This window comes from Erpetoichthys calabaricus, chromosome 1 (assembly GCF_900747795.2).
Source record: "Erpetoichthys calabaricus chromosome 1, fErpCal1.3, whole genome shotgun sequence".
Taxonomy (NCBI): Eukaryota; Metazoa; Chordata; class Cladistia; order Polypteriformes; family Polypteridae; genus Erpetoichthys; species Erpetoichthys calabaricus.
Genome location: NC_041394.2, coordinates 353,195,069 through 353,220,170, shown reverse-complemented (window position 1 = coordinate 353,220,170; position 25,102 = coordinate 353,195,069). Strand labels below are relative to the sequence as shown.

The window sequence follows — 25,102 nt, the reverse complement described above, 5'->3', positions numbered from 1 at the left end:
CTGGTATCCTTATTTAAGTGTTTATGAGCTTCACTAAAATGACTATATTTTTCCATATGTCATTTTGGGGGTTTTCTGACCCCAGGAGGTTACTTGGAAGCTTCCTTTAAGAGCTGTTAATTGTTTAACGTTATTTTTGTCACTATTTTGTTTTGCCGTGGACTCGTGGATTTTTCCCTGGTGATGTGCATGAGGGTACATCCCATGATTTATCACGAATGAGAACCAGATGATGTCATTAGAGTCACTGTATAAACGTCACCACATGCATTCCTGGATTATCTGAGATTGATTAAAATTTGGTAGGGACTAGCCATTACATACTGGCAACATCCCACAAGACCTGCCATTTTGGAAATGCTCTAACCCAGTTGACTAGCTATCACAGTTTGGCCCTTGTCAAAGTTGTTCACATCCTTAACGCTTGCCCATTTTTCCTGCTTCCAATACATCACCTTCAAGAACTGACATTCCTCTTGCTGCCTAATATATGTCACCCCTTGACAGGTGCCATTGTAATGGGATAATCAGTGTAATTCATTTCTTCTCTCTGTGCTTTTAATGTGGTGGCTGATCGGTGTAAGCACAGGCACTGGATAAGGTAGGGAACTGGAAACTCCAGAAGGGGACAAAAAATATTCAGAATAGCAAAGCCACAAAGGATTGTACCAAAATCAAACAGATAAAGAACAAATGTGCAAATCTGGAGTTATGCTAAGTAATATGAATAAAATGAAGGAATGGTGAAAGGCATACTTTGAGAAAGTGAGGAAAGTCCAAGGCTAATATTTGAAGATGAAATATCAAAAATGGGGGTAGAACAACAAGGATAAGTAGAGTTGATGTGATATTTTGCATATAAGTTGCTAAATATTTTGTATGTGTTTATTTGTAATTTAGGCAAAGCAATGTAATATTAGTGTTACATTAGTGAGAAGCATTCATGTTTAACCCCCCCCCCACCTTTTAGGAATGAGTGTCTTTGAATTTTATGAAACAATTGGGGGGAAGTGCCTCAGACAAGTTTGGCTAATGTTTCTCTGCTGTTTCTCAGTCTACCCCCATAGGAAAGCCAGGCTGCCTAACTGCCAAGCTTTACATTAACATATGGTTTTGGGGGATGACAGGTGTGAAAATGTTCTATTCCCCCCATTGGTCTGAAGTATGGCTGTTTGGGACTGGCTTGTATCAGAAGCCTTTAAGTACTGTGATGCCCTATTGGCTCTAGGGGTTGGACAGAGAATCTATAAATTTGCTCACTCCCACACTCTCTCTCTTACCAAAATGATGCATTAACTGAAAAGAACAACACAATGAAGAGCACAGCTCGGCAGCCATATTGAGACAGGCATGTGGCCTGTTCTGAAGAAAGCTGAGCACCAATAATGCCTTAATTAGAGACATTTTAAGTAACTAACAAGTCTGTGTGCCACCTGAAACTACACATCAACATTTATCAGGTTGTATGGTTGCCAATATTCAAACATACTTTGCATATTGTTATTATTTATTAATTATTCCAAAAATACATTGTTTAATTTGTAACTTAACTCCTGCTTGTCTTTTACTACACTTAATTGCCTGAGGTTATAAATGTAGAAGGGAAAGTAGGGAGAAGTTATATACTATAATACCTTATAAACAGTGGTACGTCTGTGATATCTGAGGCATTCTGACAAAGGCTACATATTAATAATATAATAGGGGAATGTAGAGTAAAATATTACTCTACCAAGACAAAACAAGTAGAGAGGAGAAAAGAATGGAAAGGCAACTGGACTAGATGGCATACCATCTGAAACATGTAAGAGTCTAGGAGAGGAAAGAATAGATTTGATATTTGGGAGCAGGTGTCAAAGATCTGTTATTAGGAAAAAAATGTCAGATCGATCACTGGAGAAATAGTGTGATTGTGTCTATATATAAAAAGTAGGGAGTGTGGCAAGCGGCTGGGGGTGGTGTCCAGCCGGGACGCCCAGGAGGACTGGAAGAGGGACTACGTCTCCTCCGGACCACAAGGGGGCAGCCACCCTGGATGGTATGGGGACCACTGGAACAGAGCTTGGAAGCTCAACCCTATAGGGGCCCGTGGTCACCGCCAGGGGGCTCCCGGATGCCTGAAGAGCCCTGGCCCTCAGCACCGGAAGTGCTGGGGGGAGGAAGACCAGGGACACCCGGAGTGCTTCCGGGTGCACAACCGGCACTTCCGCCACACCAGGGAGTGCCAGCAGTCACTTACTGGGAGGGACCTGGAGCATGTCCGGGTGATTATAAAAGGGGCCGCCTCCCTCCATTCGAGGGACGGAGTCGGGAGGAAGAGAGACAGAGTTCGGGAGGAGAGGATTGGAGGTGGACCTGAGAAAGGAATTGGAAGGGCCTGGACTTTGGGGAAGTACTGGGGTTGTGTGTGTGTCATCTTTGTAAATAATGTATAATAAACGTGTGTTGGGTGAACTAACAGTGTCCGCCTGTCTGTGTCCGGGCCATGCTCCACAGGAGATTTCAAGGATTGTGGACATTATAAAGCTAATAGCACATACAAAGAAAATATGAGGAAGGATAATGGATATAAGGCTTAGAAGATAGTTGATGAACAGTTTGGATTTAGGCCAGCAAAACAGTTGCGATTTTCACCTTCAGACAGATTGCGGAAAAATACATGGTATTTATAGATTTAGGGAAGGTATATGATAGAAATGTGGAGATGTATGAGAGAGAAGGGAGTGCTGGAAGTATGTTAGGACAATTAAGAATATGTATGGGGGTCTACACACAATTGAGATGTAGTGTTGGAATAACAGATGGTTCTGAAGATAAGGTTGGGTTACATCAAGGATCATCATTGAGCTCACATTTTTTTACTCCAGCTATGGATGTTGTTGCTTGGGGCATAGTAGATCAGGCCCCATTGTGTAAGCTAGTAGCATTGTTCAATGTGGCACTATTAAGAGTATTGTGGAAAGGAAACTGGAGCATTGACTAAGAGCAATGGGGAATAGAGGTTTGAAGATTAGTAAGGAAGAGACAGAATAGTTAAGATTTAAGGGACAAGAACAAGATGGAAACGAGAAAGCCTTTAAAGGGTGGGAAAGTTCAGATGTCTTAGAACAACGAGAATAGGGGATGGAGAGCAAGCTCTAGAAATAAGCCATAGAAAGTAATCAGGTTGAAAAAAAAAATTGGAAAAAGGTATCTAGAGTGTTATGTGAGTGAAGAATTGGTGCAAGAGTGAAGAGTACAAAACAGTGGTCAGACCAGCTTTGCTGTATGGATCACAAACCTGGGCAGTTAACAAGGGGCATGAAAGCAAATGGGATACTACAGAAATGAGGATGTTGGTATGAATGTGTGGAATAATAAAACTTGATAAGATCAGGAGTAAGTGAATCAGAGGAACAGTTAAACTTGGAGAATCAACAAAGTGAAATCTTCTTCTTCTTCTTCTTCTTCTTCTTCTTCTTCTTCTTCTTCTTCTTCTTCTTTCGGCTGCTCCCGTTAGGGGTTGCCACAGTTTTCTTCCATATCTTTCTGTCCTCTACATTTTGTTCTGTTACACCCATCACCTGCATGTCCTCTCTCACCACATCCATAAACCTCCTCTTAGGCCTTCCTCTTAAATCGATAGAAGAGTCCGCAGATCACTCCTATTTACAAGGCAACATTCAGATTAATGGAGGAGTCAAAAGGAATCAGAAAATACCAGTTGCACTCCTTAATTGGATGAAGCTGTGTATATTATGCATATTGAGAGTCAGATGACATGATGTATTGGTTTAGGTAATGCAGCAGAAAAGCATTAAAGCAGGTGGATTGTTTTATTGATTGTTTGATCTGTTTAGATCATGTAAGTAAACAGAAAAAACAAGTTAGAGATATTCTACAATATCAAAGAAGGTTTTAATGGACTCTTTGTTATTTTGTTCTGAAAGCCCAGTTTATGTTCCTAATTAAACTGATCCTTTGTTTGTCCTGTGAAGATCTAAGCTCTGAGAAGGTTCATTTAGTAATCACTCCTCTCATCATCTCACACTCACACAGCACTCTGCTACTTTGGCCATTTTGCTCGGCCACACTGGCGTCATTTTGAGGTTTCTTTGATGTGTCAGGAGGGTGAGATGTAAAAGCCGCTGAGCTGACCGCATTCTAAAGGTCCTTGTTCATATTAAAGAGTGCAGCATACAAGGAGTTGAGCTGTGCTGCCACTTCTTATCGATTTTCTTTCCATCAATGACAGTCACACTCAAGGCTTGGACTCAGACATATTGTGAAGGTGGTGAATGTTATAAAGCCCCTGAAGTTATCTCCACATTTCCTCTGAAGTTAAAAAGGCAACAACAAAAGTGGGCACTGATTTGAGCTCAGCATTAACATGTGACAGACTCTGTCTTGTCTTTTGTCCCCTTTATGACCCTCAGCCCACCATAACCTCTGTGCCCGTCACTGTCACAGGACTCACACAGTTGATTCTTCTCCACACTTCTTTATTGTTCCCCCATTTTTCTTTTTCTCCACTTGTCCCCTCGCTAAGCTCTTCAGTGTCATCTTGTCATTCATCCCAGCTGCACTACAGCCACTGTGGACCAAAGTCACAATGAAATGAAACTTTCAAATGACAAGGTTTACAACACGGCACAGAATTGTATCTATGCTTGACTATTTATTTATTTAGTGTTGGAAATAAAGAACAATCACAGAAACATGAAGGTGTCATCAAGAAAACTTTATCATTGTTAGTTTAGACATTACAGTTTAATTTGGTCTGATTATCATTCAGTTAAAGAAAGCGAGTGTACAAGATTTATAAAAATAAAATTAATTAAAAGACACACAATGGCCTCAAAAAGGAAGAAAAACTGTGCAAAGCTCTCATATCTTCCATGCTGCCTGTCAGCCTGGAGGTGCCAACTTGCCGTTACTTCAGGGGGTCCTTGCTGGTGAGACCTCTTCTCATGTGCTGCCTTTCTCACACTATGGCTTCACTGGCTCCAGAGATGCAGGGTAGCTTTGGAAACCAATACTGCAGCAGTCGGCCACCTCGTCTCCATTGAGGCCACATGCATTTTTCCAGCCTTGCCTAGAAACGCATAGAGACACCAGGCTCCACTGCGCACTCGATAAGAGGCCACTTTGTACCCCGAAGGCAATGTGGTGACCTCATTGAGATCAGTAGACGGACCATCAAAGTTGATTTTCTCAAACAAGGTAATACGCGGGCCACCCACGTCTTTGATGAGCTTCATAGATGTAAATCTCTTCTCCTCTGGGATATTCGGATTATTTCCTTTTGTGTACAGATTATGATTTCCCTTAAATTGAACCTGAGTATAAGTAACCCAGGGATTCCCCTGCACATTCAAGGATGCCATTTGCCTGTCAAAGCCGTCAGCAGTAAGGTCAGAAACATCATTGTGGTATTTGTGCCTCTCCCCAGTTAACTGCTCACCTTTGTACAGAATTATGGTGCTCATGGTGAGGCTGCTGATGTTTGTCTTCACTTGAGAAGAAGAGATTTGGTGAACTCCTAAGAGGAAACACACAGAAAAATCAGCATTGTGTAGTAGGCCTGAATGAAAAGTCTGGCATTCACACTCATTTTGGAATTTATTCACAACAAGACTTTTTATTTTTTTCTTGGGAGACCTTCATAAAACTTTCCCCTCTCACATTATCTTCTAAATAATGACAGTGGAGACTCTGATGGGCCCTGAGATGCCATTTATTTCTATGTCTTCCAGCAGCTCACAGTAGTTAAAATAAACAGAAGTGAACAGCTACGACTATCAGAGGGTCCTGCAGACCCCGCCACAAGACTTTTCTTTTCTTTATATACTAGACAGCACCTGGCAGTGCACATGATCTGAATGTTCCAGAACAAAAGGACAGAATGAAGGCCCCTGCTAATTTAGCACACACACCCTCTCTATTTGTTCCCCCTTCTGTCTAGGAGATCGAGGAGAAGCTTCAATGTAAAAACAACATCTTTGGAGGAAACCCAAAACTGTGCTGTGTGGACATTTGTCCTGAAGTGCCACTGATTTCTTTTTGGATGTCAATACCTGAGAGGTCTACTATGGACAAGTCTTCTGATGGTTCTTTCTTTTTTGATATTTGTGTTGTCACACTTGAGTGAAACTCCATCACCTTGTTTTTAACAACTCTCACCTGAAGTGCTGTGTGGAGTTGTGGTCTGCAGGCTACAAAAAGATCAGAGAAGAACGACAAGGCTGATTGCAGGACTACAGGGGATGAATTAAAAGGAAAGATGACAAGAGCTGAGCCTTTACAGGAAAAGGAGATGAAGAGGAAACAGAACTGAAGTGTTTAAAATTATACAGGGAATCAGTCCAGTGGATCGAGATGGTGACTTTAAAATGAGTTCATCAAGAACAGGAGGACACAGTTGGAAACTTGTTAATGGAAAATTTCACACCAACATTGGGAGGATTTTCAATTCAGAGAGAACCACAGACACATGGAATAAGTGACCAAGTAGTGTGGTAGGCAGTAGGACTTTAGGCTCATTCAAAATTCGACTTCATGATATTTTGGAGGAATTAACTGTAAAGGACTGGCAAGCTTTATTAGGCGGAATGGCCTGTTATCATCTTTAATGTTGTTTAACAGCAGAACAGATGACTTCATTTTCTTCGTCCTGGAGTAAGTAGATAGGTTTTGATAAAATGACCCATTCATCTATCTTCTGAAATCGTATGCTGTAGCGTTGTGTGTAGCTGGGGCATGTGGATGGCATCATGTGCAAGGCAGTAACCAGTTCTGGACATTACGCCAGGCAATCACAAGGCAAGTTTACCCACCATTTAACACAGTCGCTTCATTTAAATTTGTCAATGTTTAATTAACCTAAAACGGGAATGTGTAGGGTATGATAGAGAAACCAGGATATCTAGAGGAAGGTAACACCAGCACAGTGAGAACTTTGATACACTCATCAGTCTTTAGGTCCATGCAGTCCACCATTGTCTAACCTTTCTTAATCAATTTCTAGTGGTGGAGAAGGCTGAACCTGTGCTGGCAGCACTGACAGTGAGGCAGGAGCCAACTGTGAACAGAGTGTCGGAGGAGAACAAGAAGAAGAAGAAGATGGAAATGACAGACACATAATGACGGTACCCAGGTGACTGAAGATATCAGGTAGTAATGCCAGGCATTGTGCCACCAGGACTATCAAGTGAATGAACCTTCACAATAATGTGACAGCTCAAGCTACACAAAAGATAGGAAGAAGCATGTTACTGAATATGGAGTGTGAGGCCTACTGGACTTGTGTGTTTTCATCGATTGAGCATCAGCTAGTTTCTGAATTAATTTCATGTGTTTATGTAACTTTTTTGATTTATTTATTTTAGGTAATGATCAGAGTCTGCAGTTTTTTAGAGTAAACTCAAGTAAGTAAAGAAAGCTAGCCTTAGCCACACGTTGAGAAAACACAATGGACTTTGATTGTAGAGGAACCCTAAATGTCGGACATCTCTGCTGTTCATGTGTTTGGCTGATGTACCTGCTACTTGTGCTTTATTCCTATTGACATCATCATCATGCAAAATGTGTAAGAATTTCTACATATTATCTTGGATTCACTCCCTCGTATTTGAGCTGACGTAGTGCTGACTTTCATTTGGACACACAGGTGAACCCTCAGGTAAGACGTTCACCTGCCTCAGTCCTCGTGACAATGAGGACCTTTAAATCTACAAACTCAGCATCAGTCTGCCATTTACTGGAAGGTCATAAATTATGAAGCTCAGAGGAAAGAATATTATGAGGATGAAATTAAACTTAACATGTGTCCTCATGAACACCACCACTCTCAGTAATTATTGACACATTTCTGAGCTTTCAGAATTATTTTTATGACTCACAACTGTTGGACTTTTGACACTGCAATTCAGCTTCAAAGCACAATGGATGAAGAGCATCTCTTGCTTCCAAGTGGTCAAAACGGAACTTTTATTTCAAATGATTAAACAAGAAGAGCAAAGAGAAGGCCATGTAGATAAACATTGTTCTCTTGCTAAAAACAATTTCAAGAAAAAGTAAAGATGACGCATTGTGGCTGTTGTAGCGGCTCAGAAATACCGGATGAAGGCTCACCAGCCAAGATGATGCGTCTCTAAGCTTTTTTATTTTTAGATGACAACTACTCCTTCTCCAGAGATTAACTGCATTAGTGGACCCTCTTACTGATGGAACATAACTAAGGTTGTAGCAAACTCTTACAACAGAAAATAAGCATTAAAAAAGATTCCTTGATTCCTTGAAAACGGTTTTAAAATTGTTAACAAAATGGCATGAGTTTATTACAAATGTCCATATCACTGCACTTAACATCTATTATTGTAAGAGGTGGGGGGCTCACATGGCGACCCTCCTACACAGAATGATGCCAACGAAGCCAAAACAAAGGAAAGGTTGGTTTCTTACTGCATGTAATTAATGACAGGGGAAGAACACAAAAGCAAGAAATTAACAGAAAGAGAACAACACACCTGATGTTTCTCTGAGCCCACTTCAGCTGGACTCAGTCCTTAATCCTCCAGTACGGTGTTTCACCTTCTTGGTTATTTCAAAGTACCCTAACCAATTAATTTCCTTGACCTCCCATCTCTCAAATGCCGGGTTGCCTCTTTCCTTCCAAAATCCCCTTCTCTCTCATTCCATTCTGGTTGACCGGTCCACTATATTTCTGGATATCAAGTGCATTTCCACATCTTAGCCCCCTTCTTTCTGTACTGGTGACCACATCTCCAGCCAGAGGCCTTACAGAACATCTCTCTTCATGTAGTCAACCATCACACTGTCAATATTGGTCAACCCAGTGGGCTGTTTTGAAAATGCTGTGAGAAACGCTTACCTGTTGTTTTCTGTTAATTTATTTGGTGATGTTTTAAAAAGAGATTTTACCAAATAGAAATCCACTTTCTCTTTGATCATACAGTCAGGTTCTCTTTTCATGTGTGCTGGAATTCAAGTAAATGAGCAGAAGCAAAGACTTCAATTTGTTGCACAATAATCATGGCTTATTTAAAAATCAAAATGAAACGTTTATCACCATTTAATCCTAGTGGTGTGTGAACTCTGACTGTCTAAATGAATTCATGTACTGATAAACAGAGCCCACTTTTTTACTTATTCTTTAAATCTTCTTTGATTTGATTTTTTTCTGCTCAAAAATCACCACTTCAGGTTTTCCAACACAATGACTAATGAAAGAGGCCAAGCAAATGCATGCAGAAAAGGGGTTGAAAAACTGGTGGATGTGTCAGGATTAAAATACAACATTTACTGTCTTTACTTGTGGGGTTAAAATACAACATGTAAAGAAAAAACACAGCATGGTAACAGTAAGTGTCTGATGAAGAAATGGTCCATTTATAAATATTAAAAATAAGTCTGTGATTCACACAATCTAAGATCATCCTCAGCCTAAACTGATTATAACTGTCTTCTTTTGATAAGCTCTTCCCCTCTGTGTCTCAGCTGTAAAATAATTCATCTCTGGCCTTCCCCTTCACCACTTCATGTGTCCACACAGATGATGTCCATTCCTCACATTCCCTTTAGATGTTTTAGGTTTACGTTTTCATTTGTGTTTCTCTTTAAATCACAGAATTACAAATCACACGTCTGCAGCGTTCATTGGCTTTTATTAACAGGCCAGTAGGCTGTCGGCCTCTCACTGAAGTGTTCAGTAAACGGAGACATGAACATATAAAATGAACTTTCTGAAAATGATAGCAGTTATAATATATTTAAATTACATCCACTAAAACAGTAGACTCCCCAAATTATTAGGGACATTAAAGCCATTATAAGCAAATATCTGAAAATGCATTTGGGAGGCAAATCAAATTCTTTTTCTTTTGCACTAATTTGCACCAAATAAAAGGAATTTTCATTCATTTTAATTGATGCATTGCTTTAAGTAGTTTAATGAATAGAACATTGATTGTGCCATTCATGGATATTTGTCATTTTCTGTTAAAGTAAAACACATTAAATTCAGACTCTGAGCACTGAAACTGAACACACGCATTTACATCTGAATACAAGACAGCCAAGAGAAGAACACACCTTGCCTGAGAGAAGACCAAACGCTCAAACGCTGATGGAGGGAGGCACCGGTGCTGCTTTTATTGGCCAGCTGCTCCTCTGCTTTTTTTAACACTGTGTGCTCATTGGCTACTTCAGTGGGAGGGCTTTTCTGTGAAAGCACAAAAAAGTCAAGTGACTTCCTTGGTACTGTAGATGTCACTCACCGTCATCATCTTGCATGTTTTCTACTAGTTTTAATATAGGTTGGGTTAGGTGAGGTGGACTATATTATGTTAGAGCAGGGGTGGCGGATTCAGTCCTGGAGGGCCGCAGTGGCTGCAGGTTTTTGTTCCAACCCAATTGCTTAATAAGAAACCCTTATTGCTCAAGTAACACTTCTGCTTCACTTTAGTTGTCTCACTCGATAAGGTTTTGAACCCTTATTGCTTATTTTAGTCTTAAACAGCTGTATTCTTGGTTTTTAATTGCTCCTTATTAGCAGTAACATGCAAATGACAAAAGAGACCAGCATTTCTCCATTTAGCTTGTTACCATTTACACCTCTGTGTGTATTTATCACACACTATTTGGTTTAATTAAATACTTGGAAGGAAAGTGAAGAGAAAAAAGTGAAGCACTGAGAATTACTCATCTGTTTTAGACTTCAAATCATTTGGATGATATCCTTAGAAAAGAAAATAAGTCTAGGATATGAGAATGACCTGACATGGCAGAGTTAAAGCACTAACAAGACATGAAATTAAATAATTGACAAGGATTGGTTTTTAATTAAGCAACTGGGTTGGAACAAAAACCTGCAACCACTGCGGCCCTCCAGGACTGAATTTACCCACCCCTGTGTTAGAGAGAAACTTGAGTGCAGCAAAGAAGAACAAAACAGAAGACAAGAAAGTGAGCTGAGAGACAACATATGACAGTCATTGTTATAATCAGGGCTTACACCAGAAAGATTTATACAAATAAGAATATTTATGTTTAATGGTAAACCAGGTTAATGCAGAAGACAGCTGGAAATTAACAGTACTAAAGTTCAAATTACATTAATCTCAGAAAATCAAAGAGTTCATAAATCTGTCGTGTATGACCTTAGGAACCTAAATCTGCAGTCTGAACACTAAAAGTTACACTTTGGAAAAAACTGGATGGCCACAGTGTGCGGTAACTGAACACAATTTAGAACAGAAAATGTCTGAACAGATTCAGCCAACAGAGATAATAAGAGAACTTCACAATCAGAGTAGCAGTCACCCAAAGGGGCTTTTCATGTGGTTATTGAGCAGGCATTTGTGGTCACAGAGAATCATCTTACTTTGGGACAAATAATGCTGTAGTATATTTAAGTATATATGACAATTGCTCACTCGGACAATTTGTTTTGGGGGCCCTAAGCTATAGCTTGTGTAGTTTATGCGTAAATCCTGCACTGATCTTACAGTTCAACTTCTGAACCACTAGAGGGTCACATCACCTCAGCCATATTCTGGAATAAATGAGCATTTCCTTTTCTCCTATTTTGTAAAAATTACTTGCATTTATTTTTCAATTATCAAGCAACATTCAATCCCACAGGATTATAAAGCAAAAAAAAAAAAAAGATTTAAGAATTGTTTGGAACTTTAAAAATAAATAAATATCACAATAATAAAAGTATTCAGACCCTTTACTCAGTACTTGGTTGAAGCTGCTTTGCCAGTGAATTTGGCCTCGAGTCTTCTTAGGTCTGACAGGAAAAACTGCACACATCTGGCTTTGGGGGTTTCCTGCCATTGTTCTCTGCAGATCCTCCCAAGTTATGCTAGGTTAGATTTCAGGTCTCTCCTGTGACGTGCAGTTGGACTCAAGACTCGTCTGAGGGTATGAGGTAAGTGACAAAACAAAGCAGCATGTAGATCTGTACAACTGAGCCCACCAATGTGGAGTTAGTGTTTCGTAACCTCCCTCTTGGGCTCTGTCTTCTTTAAAACTACATTTCTAATCTGAGTGATCCATTTGCTTTGCTGAGATAGATATATAGATAGATAGATAGATTTTTTGGCTGAAAGTCCTCAGTGTTTGTGTGTCCCAGAGAGGATGTGCAACGTTGTTGACAATGTCACTTAGGAGTGTTTTAATTCTCTCCTTTACTACGACCTCCAGGGGTTCAGAGTGTGTCCCAAAACTGAGCTCGATCTTTCCTAAGCCTGTTGATTCAGTGGACATAACTTGAAGTGATGTTACCAGCCCAGAACACCACAATGGCCATCACAGAGTTGTAGAAGAGTCTAATTGACTCTTTTAGTTTTATGCAGTGGGTGTCTGGACCGACGCATGATCTTGGGCACACGGTGGATCTTGTCCTATCGCTCGGCTTTTCTGTGGCAAATTTGACAATTTTGGACGCAGTGTTTTCAGATCATAAGCCTGTAACATTTGACATCACCTTGCCCTGTAAAGCTGATAAACCCCGTGCTTCTGTGCGGCGCTGTCGGGTCATTAATCCATCCACTGCTGTACATTTTTCTGCTTTGTTTAGTCAATGCGATCTTCCTGAATCTGCGTCCGCCGATAAGGAGGAGCTCTGTTCCTGGTTTTATTCCACCTTCCAAACTGTTTTAGATGCTGTGGCTCCATTACAAACCAGGCAGCCTAAAATGAAATCTGAGCCCTGGCTGAATGACACAACTCGCGCTGTTAGACGCGAGTGCTGGAAAGCCGAGCGCAAGTGGAGAAAGGACAATTTGCATGTATTGTTTCAAGTATTGAAAGACTGCTGGCGTCGTTATCAGTTTATTGTGAAAGATGCCAAAAGAGCGTACATGTCAAATATTATTCTGTCAAACTATCACAAACCTCGTGTGTTATTTGAAGTTATAGATAGGGTTTTAAATGCTCCACAGAATGCCTGCATGGAACCTTCTTTTGAGACATGTGAGAAATTTTTGCACTTCTTTGTAGATAAGGTGAACAATGTTAGGGCTCATATACCTCTCACTGTTTATAACCCCTTAGCTGTTCTCCCCTGCTCTGCTGTTTTTTATCAGTTTCAGCAGGTGACTCTACACTGTAAAAAATGAATCATGCGGCTTGTAATTTTCATTAAAAAAATTGATGTAATCATTAAAAATAATGTGCATATTTAATTAAAAAAATAGGTTTTCTGTTTTTCTTATAATATATTGAGAACATTTCACTAATAAAATTAAGAAATAAATTGTACCTATTTTTTTAAGGAAATGAGTGCAATTTTTAGGCTTAATTTGAGGAACCATTTAGGCTAAAATTTTAAGGAAAAAAGGCTTCATATTTATTTTAAGAGAATTGGTCCAATTACCCGGGTTTGATTGAGTCACCTTCATTTGAATCTCAACGGCAGTAATCAGACGGCGTTTTGAAGGAGCAGACGAACATTGGAAAATATTAAGAGGTAATAAGTTATAAGCCCCTTACTAATTTTTACATTTTATTTTGATTTCTTAAATAAGCTCCTCAGGACACCGCTTATTCACGCTAGTACAGGAATTGTTTTATACATATTTTTGAATCTGAACGACAGTGATCATTTTGGCATGTGAAACAGTGACTATGTTGAACCAGGCGTTTTAAAATAAAGGTTTACAATTATGCGATGTTATTTGATGTGAAAATCTGAACTCGAGCTCATTAGTCATAACTCCTCACATGCACGTGCTGAGGCTAGAATGGACATGTTGGTCGCTAAAGCAAAAATAATTATGGCCATGCATCGAGCTTGATAGATGGGGCAGTTTCTATGATTATACTTAAAAACTTTTAAGAGTGTTGATGTGTTTATATATTCGCTTCAAATTGTAAAGATGTATTAAATTAGCGTTTAATCATTTCACGCAATATATGCATTTTTTTCATTCATCCTCGACGTTAGAGGGCGCCCTCTTAAAAAAAAAAACAAGTCACAAACACCATAGAAGCAACACGATGACCTTCCAGGAATTGATATGGACATAACCATGCTTTTGACTAGTTGAAGAATACAAACATCTTTGCAATAATTAAGGCATTATCAGTCTCCACAAAGAGTAAGATATATCTATAGCAATTTACATTTTCTCTTTGATTAATCTATGTAAAATTCGACCTGAGTGAAGTTATTTGAACACATCTGAGATTTACTATAATGCAAATTTATTTAAAATTAGTCTTTAACGATATTTAAAAATGTTTAGACTTGTTTAGCAGTATTGGGTTTCTAGGCTTAAACCATTCCAATTTCATGATCTTGGTGATTAGGTTGAATTGTGCCCGACAGTTGCAGAATTTAAAGATCGCTGGCCTGCTCTGTTTGACATTCTCCAGGTAGGGATTTTACATTTTGTCATTAAATACCATCACAGATAATAATGTGGTTGTCAACTGAACATAATTATAATCAGTGTTTGTGTGTTTCATTTTTTAGATTAATGAAGAGTTTAGGAGAATTACTACTCTGCACCATGAGCCAACATTTATTAAGATGTTGGATTACTACACTTCTAAACTTTTCACAATATTTTCCTGCAAAGGAGGAGCACTTGGACAGATTTCGAAGAAGAAAATGGGTGCCATACAGCAGGTATTTTAATTGGTATTTTTTATTATTATTTGATTGATATTTGCTTCATTATTATTGGGTACTATTACTAATTTCTACACTTTTGGTGCCTTAGACCTCACATCAAAACATAGAACAGACAAGAGATGTTGTCCTCTGTTGCTTGGTCAATTACTTGGGTGAAAAGGAGGAAGACCTCATCCAGGAGTACAATGTAAGTGTCTAAAACTATTTCAGATATTTATTGTTTTCAGAAAACTGCATTTAGCATTTGTTTTCCTTTACAAAAACAGAAATACATCTTAAACATAAGTACGTTCCTCATGTAAAAAAATTCTTGCACTAGTGTCAGCAATATAAATGAAATAAACAATGTCAACATTTCTGAAAACATCCTGTCTACCATTAGCCATAGTATACTTGAGTTTATTGTAGTGTCAGTCTCCATAGTCCACTGAAACAAGTTTTGGGGAGTTAGTGTTTTACAATGTTACAAAGATATGAACCTAGAAATGGTTTACTGTACTTCCTTGAGGTATCAGCATTTTAAGTTCTTATGAGGAAAAACTTGTTTGAACATCTTACACAAACTACATAAATAACAGATCTTCATAATAAAATATGTTATGTTTGTTTTACAGTATGAAAATGAGGATGTGCAGCAAAGTCTACTGCAGCAGGTAATGAAAATTGCTGTCTGCAAGAAGGATGACCAGGAGGACTTTAGCATTGTCTTGGAGGGTGTGCAAGTCATGACTGGCTTGGGAAATCTGACTAGAGCCTGCACAATTCTTCTTGGATTCACGTATGCATTAAACCTCACCTCTCCCAAACAACTGAGGAACACGTTTGAGGCCTTTCAGAAGCTCTTCTTGGAACTGGATGTTTGCAGGTTTTCCCCCAAATTACAATCTCTCAAAAACAAACTTGTGCATTAGATTGTGAGAGACACATTCCATTGTTACCAAGTTTTGGTGAAAATGCCCAGGTTGAGGTTTGAGATTGTTCTGCAGCTTGTTCTACAACAGTTTATCTGGTTTGATGCTAAACAGTTGATTTCAATGACATAAATTGTGAGTTACAAACTGTTTTACAAATTGTTTTTGTTTTTTCTTAAAAATGCTGTAAATGTTATATACACTATTTTACAAAGTGTTTAATATTTTGATACCAGTGTAACATGGAATAACAACAACAACAACAACATTTATTTATATAGCACATTTTCATACAAAAAGTAGCTCAAAGTGCTTTACATAATGAAGAAAAGAAGAATAAAAGACAAATAAGAAATTAAAATAAGACAACCTTAGTTAACATAAAAAGGAGTAAGGTCCGATGGCCAGGGTGGACAGAAAAAACAAAAAAAAACTCCAGAAGGCTGGAGAAAAAAAATAAAATCTGTAGGGGTTCCAGGCCACGAGACCGCCCAGTCCCCTTTGGGCATTCTACCTAACATAAATGAAATAGTCCTCTTTGTAGTTAGGGTTCTCACGGAGTCACTTGATGCTGATGGTTATACAGACTTCTGGCTTTTAATCCATCCATCATTGTTGGAACATCATGGTGCTTTGGGTAGCCACCACCAATAGGACACCGGAAAAGGAAACAGAAGAGAGAGTAGGGGTTAGTACAAATTTTGAATGAATAGTTATTATAATGAATTGGATATACAGAGTGTCAGGATTAAATTACAGTGAAGTTATGAGAAGGCCATGTTAAAGTAATGTGTTTTCAGTAGTTTTTTAAAGTGCTCCACTGTATTAGCCTGGCGAATTCCTACTGGCAGGCTATTCCAGATTTTAGGTGCATAACAGCAGAAGGCCGCCTCACCACTTCTTTTAAGTTTTGCTCTTGGAATTCTAAGGAGACACTCAGTTGAGGATCTGAGGTTGCGATTTGGAATATAAGACGTCAGACATTCCGATATATAAGACGGGGCGAGATTATTTAAAGCTTTATAAACCATAAGCAGAATTTTAAAGTCAATTCTGAATGACACAGGTAACCAGTGTAGTGACATCAAAACTGGAGAAATGTGTTCGGATTTTCTTTTCCTGGTAAGGATTCTAGCAGCTGCATTCTGCACTAACTGCAAACGATTGATGTCTTTTTTGGGTAGTCCTGAGAGGAGTGCATTACAGTAATCTAGCCGACTAAAGACAAACGCATGAACTAATTTCTCTGCATCTTTCGATGATATAAGAGGTCTAACTTTTGCTATGTTCCTTAGGTGAAAAAATGCTGTCCTAGTGATTTTATTAATATGCGATTTAAAATTCAGATTACAATCAACGGTTACCCCTAAGCTTTTTACCTCCGATTTGACTTTTAATCCTAATGCATCCAGTTTATTTCTAATAGCCTCATTGTATCCATTATTGCCAATCACTAAGATTTCGGTTTTTTCTTTATTTAATTTGAGAAAGTTACTATTCATCCATTCTGAGATACAGGTTAGACATTGTGTTAGCGAATCAAGAGATTTGGGGTCATCAGGTGCTATTGATAAATACAGCTGTGTGTCATCAGCATAGCTGTGGTAGCTCACGTTATGTCCCGAGATAATCTGACCTAATGGAAGCATGTAGATTGAGAAGAGCAGCGGACCCAGGATAGAGCCTTGTGGAACACCATATAGAATATCATGTGTCTTTGAGTTATAATTACCACAACTAACAAAGAATTTTCTCCCTGCCAGGTAGGATTCAAACCAGTTTAAGACACTGCCAGAGAGGCCCACCCATTGACTAAGGCGATTCTTAAGAATATTATGATCAATAGTGTCAAATGCGGCACTCAAATCTAAGAGGATGAGAACAGATAAATGGCCTCTGTCTGCATTTACCCGCAAGTCATTTACTACTTTAACGAGTGCAGTTTCTGTGCTGTGATTTGTTCTAAAACCTGACTGAAATTTATCAAGAATAGCATGTTTATTGAGGTGCTCATTTAACTGCATAATGACTGCCTTCTCTAGAATTTTACTTAAGAAAGGCAGGTTAGAGATGGGTCTATAATTTTCAAGAGCAGAGGGGTCGAGATTATTTTTCTTAAGTAGGGGTTTAATTACCGCAGTCTTAAGACAGTCTGGGAAGACTCCCGTATCTAATGACGAATTTACTATGTCAAGAACATTATCACTAAGCACACCCGATACTTCTTTGAAAAAAATTGTTGGTATTGGGTCAAGGGCACAGGTGGATGGTTTCATTTGAGAAATTATTTTATGTAAATCAGGTAAATCTATCCTAGTGAAAGACTCTAATTTATTTATTATGGAGTACTGGGGTTTCGGGGGATCCTTAGTGTTGGGGAGATATACTATGTTATTTCTAATATCATTAATTTTTTGATTGAAAAATACAGCGATAGCCTCACAGGTTTTACTGGAAGTACTTAGGAGGCATTCCTTTGAGTTACCTGGGTTTAACAGATGATCAATTGTCGAAAATAAGACTCTGGGATTACTAGCATTGTTATTTATAATCTTAGAGAAATAGCAGCGCCTCTCAAGACGGACTGTGTTATTGTATTCTGTTATTTTAACTTTTAATATCTCATAGTCAATAGTTAGTTTAGTCTTCCTCCATTTACGCTCAGCTCTACGGCATGTTCTCTTTAAATCAGACACTCTTTGGGTCTTCCAAGGTATAACAATGCTAGAAGATTTTTTAACTGTCTTTTCAGGTGCAACTATGTCAACAGCAGCCCTCACTTTAGTATTAAATCTTTCCACCTTACTATTTACATTCTCCTCGCTATTATAGTTGGCACTATAAACGGACTGATTGGTTAGAATGTTTGTAAGTTTTAAAGTTGCTGATGAGTCAAAGAAGCGTTTTTTAACAATATGCTTCTCATGAGTGTTTTCTATCATTATTTCTATATTAAAAAGTAGAAGAAAATGGTCTGAAAGACCCGTATCAATGACCTGCTTTATATCAACTTTTAGTCCTTTAGTAATCACTAAGTCTAACGTATGACCTGCTTTATGTGTAGGCTGATTAACGAGCTGTCTCAAATCAAAAGAGTCCAGGAGGTTCATAAATTCTTTTACTTTTTGGTCACATTGATTATCTACATGAAAATTAAAGTCGCCGACTATTAAGAGTGCGTCATAGTTCGTAATTAAGATTGACATCAAGTCAGAGAATTCCTCAAAGAAAGACGCGTTGAATTTAGGAGGTCTATACACGGATAATACTAGAACGTGAGAATCTCCCTGAATAACAATGGCGAGATACTCAAAAGACTTGAACTTACCAAAACTGATATTTTTACATTTTAACCTGCTAGAGTAAATGTTTGCTAGCCCTCCACCTCTCTTTCCTTGGCGATCAGCACGAGTAAAACTGTAATCCGGAGGCGCAGATTCGATTAAAACAGCTGCGCCATCTGAGCTAAGCCACGTTTCACTTAGTGCAATAAAATCTATTTTTTTTTTCACTAATGTCGTTGATAAAAAACGTCTTGTTAGTTAAAGCTCTAATATTTAATAGTGCCATATTCAATGTTTCGGAGGAGCAGAGATGAATACTATGTGCGTTATTGATATAGGGAACAGGAATTAAGTTATTTTTATTAGCGCCGCTCTGTGTGTATTTTTTGTTTAATCTATGATCTGTTTTTACAGTTTTAATACATTGTTCATCTAAAGTAGTAACTTTAATTAAATTATTGGCGTTTATGCCGTATTGCCTAGATTTTCTATGTGCATTAAGATTGGTTATTACAGTATTTATGTTGCGCACTTTTATGGAAGATTTTTTTAAACAATTATCATGACCAAACACAGGAGTGGCATTTCGGAAGGGGTTAAAAGCAGAGATAGATAGTCAAGATAAACGAATTACCTTCGATATGTTTTCGGAGAGGACCCGGGCGCCGAAGCTGTTCGGATGCAGGCCATCTCGCTTGAAGAAACGCGGTCTTTCCCAAAAGAGGTCCCAGTTGTTAATGAACCCGATGTCTTGATTCTTGCAGAAGCCCTGCAGCCAGTTGTTTAAACCAAGCAGACGACTGTAATACTCGTTTGATCGTCTGACGAGAGGGAGTGGACCCGAGATGAATATCTTTGCCGATGGGGTCCTCTCCTTTGTGTCTTTAATTAATGCAGTGAAGTCTGCCTTGAGGATCTCCGACTGTCGGTGCCTTATGTCGTTTACGCCAGCATGTATAACAATGGCTCCAACTGCCCTGTTCTTGTAGATCGCCGGTGCACGTCTCGTCACATCTCGGACACGAGCACCGGGAAAACAAAAAACAAAAGATTTTCTATTAGGGCAAGTGATATTGAGGTTCCTAACAATAAAATCACCTACCACAATTACATCACCAGGAGCTGAAGGCGAACTGGGGACGCTTAGAGGGTCAAACCGGTTCTGGGTTACGATGCTTGCCTGTGCCGATGGAGGTGTTCTGGCCTTGAACCCCCGCCTGCATAGCTGAAATACACCGAGGTCATCATCGGTGTCGCTCCTACGAGGCGCGGGGGTGAAGGTGACTTGCGCGGCACAACGCGGGGTTGATGTTACGCCGATAACAGATGGCGAGGACGGTTTATCCAACAGCCGAGCCTTCAGATCTCTGAGGTATCTTCGTCTGGACAGAAGATTCTGAATCTGTTCATCGAGTGCCTGGAGTTCCTCGACTACAGTTGCAATGCGATTCACCTCACTGTCGGCCATTGTCCGCTTCTGCTTTGCTTCCGCTTCCGCTTCGTGCCCTAGGAAAAATGAGAGAGAGAGAGAGAAGGTGAGAGTGCAGAGAGAGAGTGCAGGCATGTTTAACACCAAAATGCATTATGTATTCATTTTATTATAAAATGTTTTTTATATTATTAAGTAATTTTCCTTAATACATATGAGTACATTTTGTTTTATGTGCTTAAACTAAAAACGATTATTCCACTAATAATGCTAAAATCATCATGTCTCTGGCTAAATAATTTGGGATGCTTTACATGATTTATTCAAGTAGATTCTGCTAGGGAAAAAAATCAAGCCGTAAATACTACTTAAAAATAATATGCGTCTGGCTAAATAATTTAGGATTTTTTACATGATTTATTTAAGTAAATTCTTCTAAAAAAATCAAGCCTTAAAAACTGCTTAAAAATAATATGTGCAATATTGTTACCATATTTTTTTTAAGTAGATAGCACATAAGATCTTTTACAGTGTATCTTGTTTACATGAGATTGTTGGTCAATCGAAGCCCTCAGGTTCTCCTTTTGATGTTGTCCCACCTTCTCTTTTTAAAGAGATTATTTCTGTTTTAGGGCCATCTGTTCTTGCTATTATCAATAGCAGCCTTTCCTCAGGCGTAGTTCCTAATTTATTTAAACTTGCCATAGTGCAACCATTGATCAAAAAACCAAGCCTAGATCCCACTGTTCTATCCAATTTTAGACCGATTTCCAAGCTTCCGTTTCTGTCCAAAATTTTGGAGAGAAGTGTGTATATTCAATTGAAAGCCTTTTTAGATAAAAGTGATTTTCTCAAAGTGTTTCAATCTGGTTTTAAGCCGCTTCACAGTACTGAAACCGCATTACTGAAGGTTTTTAATGACATCCTTTTGGCAACAGACTCAGGGGATTATGTGATTTTAGTTCTGCTCGATTTAACAGCTGCTTTTGATACTATACATCATAGTATTTTATTATCTCATCTGGAGCACTGTGTGGGCATTCGTGGTACTGCCTTGGCGTGGTTTAAATCATACTTGACTCAAAGAACTTTTTCAGTGAGGCTAGATGAATTTAGATCCTCCTCTGCTTCACTATCGTGTGGGGTTCCACAAGGCTCCATACTTGGTCCTCTGCTATTTTCTTTGTATCTCCTGCCTCTTGGCTCTATTCTTAGAAAGCATAAAATTGCTTTGCATTGTTATGTAGACGATACTCAGGTTTATGTACCCCTCAAACGCAAGGATGCTTACTCCATACAAACTTTGGTTATGTGCCTAGAAGAGGTGAAAGCTTGGATGGCAGTAAACTTCTTAAATTTTAATGAAAATAAGACAGAGGTTATAGTTTTTGGTCCTGGGGGCACCAGTGGGTCTATTTCTACTTCTGCTCCTGTGGATTTGGGTCCCCTTGCACAATATGGTACACCTGTCATTACAAATCTGGGTTTTAGGATAGATGAGGATTTTAGACTGGACGGTCAGATCAGCACGGTGGTGAAATCTTGTTTTTTTTCAGCTGAGACGTTTGGCAAAGATAAAAAACATTCTTTCCAAAGATCAATTTACAACAATAATCCACGCTTTCATTACAACCCGGCTGGACTATTGTAATTCGTTGTATGTTGGTGTTAGCCAGTCCACCCTGTCTCGGCTCCAGCTGGTACAAAATGCTGCTGCACGCCTTTTAACTGGCACGCGAAAAAATGAGCACATTACACCTGTGTTATCCTCACTGCACTGGCTGCCTGTTCAGTTTAGAGTTCATTTTAAGATTCTTTTATTTGTTTTGAAGTCCTTAAATGGGCTTGCTCCACCCTACCTCGCTGAGCTGCTGCATATGCACTCTCCTTCCCGCTCACTCAGATCAGCTGGTCAGCTGCTTCTGGATGTGCCGAGGACTCAGCGAAAGCTCAGGGGGATAGGGCTTTTTCCGTTGTGGCTCCAAGGCTCTGGAATTCACTGCCGATCCACATTAGACAGGCCTCCTCACTGCCCATTTTTAAGTCTGCTCTTAAGACTTACCTCTTTGGTTTGGCGTTTGATCCTGTGTGAGCAGTTGATTTTACTCTGTATTGACTCTGTTTACTTGTGTTTACTATGTTTTAATTAGTTTCATTTATTGTATTTTATTTTACTTATTTATTATTTTGTTTTTGTTTAAAATTTATTTTAGCCTATGTTCAGCACTTTGGTCAGCGGCTGTTGTATGTAAAGTGCTTTATAAATAAAGTTGACTTGACTTGACTTGACTAGAAGATGTGAAGGATGTCACTTCCCTCATGAAAGGAACACAGTCTCCTTAGAAAACTGATCCGGCTCTGCCCTTTCTTCTCTAGTTTCTCTTTTGTTATGAGACCAATCTGTCATTAATGTGGACCCCTAAGTACCTATACAAGTGGACCAATTCTATATCCACTCCTTGAATAATGTCCGGACATAGAGGCTGCTTGGTGTGGTGAAAGTCTATAAGCAGTTCCTTTATTTTGCTGATGTTAAGTTGCAGTCATTTTTCACCTGACTCCTCTCCTTTATCTCATCCCCCTTAGCAATACACCCCATAAGTGTAGAATCATCTGAGAATTTCTGCAAGTGACCTGAGCTGCTGTTATATTTGTAGTCTGAGGTGTCCAGAGTGATGTACACTTCAGCTTGATGCTCCATTCAGTCCTTGAGTCTCACAAACTGTGGTCTGCCCCACAGATAGTCCATTATCAGGACACCAGAGGCTCATCCACCTGCATATCTCTGAATTGACCCCTTGAAAGGGATGATTGGTTGGTACTGAAGTTACTAGAGAAATCAAAACGCATGATCCTCACAGTGCTGCCATCTTAGTCCAGGTGAGAGTAAGCCTTGTGGAGCAGATTGAGAATTGCATCCACCACTCCAATCGCTGTCTGATTAGTGAACTTCAGTGGGTCCAGGTGGTCCACCACAAGAAGACTCATATAGTCCAGGACAGTTTCTCATAAATTAAGATTAATTTCAGTCATGTCTCTACCCTGACTGATTTGAACCCAAGCCCACCTCTTTGCCTTGTCGATGTTCTGTCCACATGAGCCATGTGGCTGAGATCTCTCGTGCAGAGCTGCTGTCCTGCTGAGATTCACTGCAATCTGTGAGACCCCATCAAGTGAAGTCCTTGTTGTGCTGTGATATCTGAACTGAAGATCTTTAGAAGCCCAAGTGTGAAGAGATGGACCCTGAGATGGAATCACTGGAAACCATCACAGGCAGGACAGCCACCCTCTGATCACTGTTTCAGTGTTTTTGAGTGATTTCTAAAATGGTTAACATTCACAAATGTGTTTCCGTGTTTTCCTATGGATGACAAACAAACATCAAACCTTGTTGAGTACCCATGACTAAATAAAACAATTTAAACCTTCATTTTTATCAGAAACGAATATAATGAAATGACCATGCTAGACATAAACCAGTTATTTAATGTTGATTTCACATCGCTATTTGATTACCATTTTAATGGTCAAATTTACTGAGTGTGAAACCTTCATGAAAAGTGACTTAGACATCCTAGGGTGGGCTTTGCCCTTTTACTGTAACTGACTCTTGCAGATGTCTGATTTCCACAGAATGATTTCCATTTTAAGTAAACAGTAGCAGGCAGCTTGAGAACTTTTAGTGTTTTCTTCTTACAGTAATATTAAGCCGTGGCCTGCTGAACTGCTACAGGGGTGTGGAGAAGAACTTACTGTGCATTTCACCCTTTCCAAGAAAAACAAGAAGAATGCGATTTCTTTAGAAATTCTTCTGATATCTGATTGCTTTTGAATGTTTTGGCAAAGTGTTACATCACTTCAAAGTTTGCTCACTTGCTCAGTTCTTTACAGCAAAAACACATCTCTCTACTTTTCATTAAAATTTTTCTTTTTACCCTTGTTTTATCAACTTATATTTTTAATTTCTATATAATACACAGTTCTGAACCAATGACCTTAGGGAAAAAAAGAAAAGTCTTGTGATGACTCCAGCGTGGTAACAGCACCAGTCAGTGAGCACAGAAGTATCTGTGACTACTTCAGATGGTCAGTGTGGCTCTAAACAGTTTATTCTCATACAGTCGTCTCTGATAACATTTATATCAATTCACAAATATCATATGGAGATCACAAAGTCCAAAACATTCAGCAGTGACATATATGTGCACACGTGTCAGGGTACATACATAGAAATACAGACACTCTTCAAATTTGGGTAAAACTCAATCATAGTCACACTAATATATGTGCATCCGGCGCCGCCGTGAGTGGCAGCCTTTTCAGCAGCTCCGTGTATGACTGTATATGTATGTGTACTTTTCTACTTTTATTTTTCTATTTTTATTTATTGATCACTCCTACCACTTTATTTTATGTGGATTCCTTCCCTGGACACACTTACTTTTACAACGTGGGCATGGATTTTAACACGCCGAGACTCGCCTATTCAAGTACTCAACTTCGGGCGCTGAGAACAAATGCCAGTGCCGGTGTGGTTCCATATTTACCCGACGAGGTAAGAAGGCGATATCGTGGCAGCAGAGCCGGCACTAAGCTAAAAAAGAAGCGGCTTGCGAGAAAGTGGCGTTTCAAGCCTTCGGTGCCTTCTGTGATTCTGGGGAATGTAAACTCAATCTCAAATAAGATCGACGAACTGGCTGCGCTGGTGAAAAATGTCAGGACCTACAGAGAATGCAGTTTGTTGTGTTTTTGCGAAACCTGGCTAAATAACACCATCCCAGATGCCAACGTGGAGCTACCCGGGTTTAGCACAGTTAGAGCGGACAGAGAT

The 25,102-nt window shown here is 39.3% G+C and overlaps 1 protein-coding gene and 1 long non-coding RNA gene across 2 annotated transcripts in view; one reads left to right on the top strand and one right to left on the bottom strand.

Annotated features, from left to right (window-relative positions):
- Positions 1-25,102, bottom strand: part of LOC114642750 (endonuclease domain-containing 1 protein-like) — a 240,259-nt gene that overhangs the window by 109,490 nt on the left and 105,667 nt on the right. The gene's annotated exons all lie outside the window — the stretch shown is intronic.
- On the top strand, positions 13,593-15,798 carry LOC127527907 (uncharacterized). The gene is made up of 5 exons (XR_007935081.1): positions 13,593-14,108; positions 14,320-14,385; positions 14,486-14,641; positions 14,736-14,834; positions 15,262-15,798. It is a non-coding gene; the product is annotated as an uncharacterized LOC127527907 (long non-coding RNA).